Source organism: Molothrus ater, chromosome 4, assembly GCF_012460135.2.
Source record: "Molothrus ater isolate BHLD 08-10-18 breed brown headed cowbird chromosome 4, BPBGC_Mater_1.1, whole genome shotgun sequence".
Classification (NCBI taxonomy): domain Eukaryota; kingdom Metazoa; phylum Chordata; class Aves; order Passeriformes; family Icteridae; genus Molothrus; species Molothrus ater.
The window spans coordinates 61,989,509-61,992,304 of record NC_050481.2 but is presented as its reverse complement, the minus strand read 5'-3'; positions in this window follow the sequence as shown (position 1 = coordinate 61,992,304).

Sequence of the window (2,796 nt, the reverse complement as noted above, 5' to 3'; positions counted from 1 at the left end):
GAGGCGCTGAGCCATGGCACGGAGCGCCGAGAGCAGGCGGAGCGGCAGGCGCTGGGAAGGCGGCGGCAGGGTTATATGAGGGACGGGCCCGCCGCCTCCCGCAGCACCGGCAGCTCCCCAGGCTCCACCCCGGGCGGGACGGACGGAGCGGGGAGGGCCCGCTCCCCTCAGCTGGGCGCTGCGGGGCAGAGCCGCCCGCCTGCTGGCAAATCACCGCCCCGAACGGGGAGAGCCCGGCGTGAGGACACCAGAGGCTGTGGGTGCCCGACGTGGCATAAACAAAGGCGAACCTATTACATCTGAGCGGCTGTGATCTCTGTGAGTGCAGGGGCAGAAAGCCGGCAGCCGCTTTGCCTTCCCTCATGCTTGCCTGTAATGTCAGCAGTAATAAGGGCGTTTGTCGCCACTGCCACCGAAGGGTAATCATGTTTGGTCTCGCTTAGTTTGGTCTCTGCTGTAATGTTAAACACGGTCTTGGGCACAAGTCCCTCTTTGCAGGTGTCGGAGCAGAGACACAAGTAGCTGAACACAGTCCTTGCAGCCACTTATTCTGCAAGGCATCATTGCACATTGTACGAGACGCTTTTCAGCTGCCAAAGGGGATCTGCTGGGTTCCACACCGTCATTTGCTTCTACAGAAGATTTGGCAGCTTCTCTATAATAGTAGTTGGGAGTGTTGCCAAAGCCTTAGTATTTGAGGTTTGAGGGTTTTAATCTACTATTAAACAAATTCAGTAAGACTATCAGGTGGAAGAGTGCATCTGTTGAGCTCTGAACTAGTCACCTCCACAGTCTTTATAACATGCAGAGTAAATCTTGCCCATGCATGCCATCTTTATCAAAAAATACTCACTTTTGCTCTAAGGTAATCACAACTTTTACTAGACATAACTTTAATTAATCCAAGTATGGGTTGAGGGGTTGAGCTGGCTTTCAAAAGAGTTAAGCTGACTTCAGAAAAAGGACATCTGACATAGCTCACCCAGAACCTATACCAAACTTTGGAAGTCTTACTTGACACATCCAGCCTTGACTTCTGCCTGCAGTTCCCTTTTCCCTCTTACTCACACAGGGGATAAAACTCATGTAGTCCTGCAAGGTACTACCTCAGGCCTTCTGATGGGATCCTGTGAGCTAGGTTTTAGTAGACACAATTCACTGAGCTGCATCAGGCCGTAGGGTTGGAATAACCATAGTGTGTTCTAATTAAGGACCTCTTGAATGCAGTAGGCAGCAGCCAGAATCCCCCATGACAGTGACTTAGTGTTTTGTTGTTCCCTCTGTTATAGGGGCAGAGTTGGTCCAAGCCTGGATTTTCCAAGCAGCAGCAGTCTCACTTATGACCAAAAAAAAAGGTATATATCATAGCTAAAGATGTGGCATGTCTTGTGATAAGAAAACTGTAAGATTTTGCTGTAGCATACATTTTTCCACATTTTGAAAAGGTAAGATTAACCTAAGTGACTTTATAGTGCAGTATCTAAAATATGAAAAATGTCGGCGTTTTGATAAACTTGCCCTTTAAGGAAACAGACTAATAAAAGTGAAAAGTGTTTGGCCTGAGATGTGGATCAAGGAAACAAGAGCACGGTGTGTAGGTAAGGTGAATATTTTTGTTATTTACAATGACAGTTACAAGGAAGAGGCTGAGAAAAATGTTTCAAATTACAAAGTGGTAAATACAAAATAGTCTGTGAGGTACTGTTGTTACTAGTGTTGGACTACAGACTATTCCATAGTTCTGTTGGATTCCTGCTGTTATCTCTGTAGTCACACTTGGAGACTGCAAACACAATATAAGAAAAAAGGGTGAATATCAACAAGTAAATACAGCCACCTTAATTGGAGAGAGTTTGGCATATAAAATGAGTTCACAGAATTTTTCATAATTAGCTCATCAGTCGGCATCTCATTCATTTAGGATTAAAAAAAATCTGAAAGGCATTTTCTGCTAACTGATACCTTGCAGCCAAAATATAACAGATGAAATCATTTGTCTCAGATAAACATAGGTATAGTATGGGATACTTTCCCCCCCAAAACTCATTATTCCAAAAAAAACCAGAGTGATGTAGAGAATAAGGTTAGGAATAAAATGAAACTCACAAAAAGTATTGGGTGTGTTCCTCTTGGGAACAGTGAGTAAAGTTTCTTGGCTCAATGACACTTGTTGAACACCTTTCACTAGAATTTGAATTCATTCAGAATTCAAATGTGGCACTAAAATCTGTTTAAATGATAATTCATTCAGTAACAGTTCTCCATGACTTGGAAAAATGAGTATTTTGTGGGTTCTGAATCACCTCTGTCTGGTGGAAATGATGCTTTACTGCAGAGCTGGAAGGGAAGGGAGGTGCCTCAAGGCAAATCCAAAGCAATGCAGCAAATGTTACTGGTGACTCAGTGGGTCTCTGTTTTCTCTCTTGAGGGCCAAATTGTGTTTTTGCAAGCCCAAAGGACAGCAGAGCATTCAGTCACCATGTCCTTAACTGAATATAAAGCCTTAGCTCCAAAACTCACCTACTGCATTCTGAACTCCCCTTTTCTTTCTTACAATAGGAAATAAAATCTTGTTGCCCTTTTATGAAGTTAATTGTCCTTTTGTGCTTGCTTGTTTCCATCTCCTGGCATATGTGCAGGGCAGGTCCCTGGCTGCTCCTACTTGTGCCTGGCAGCATATGTGTCATCAGAGCCATGGATGCTGGGCTCTCCTGTGCTGTGTAGGTCACATAGCCATGACAGAGAAGCAGGGTGGCACATGACATTACACAGAATTAAAAGTTAAACGATGCTCTA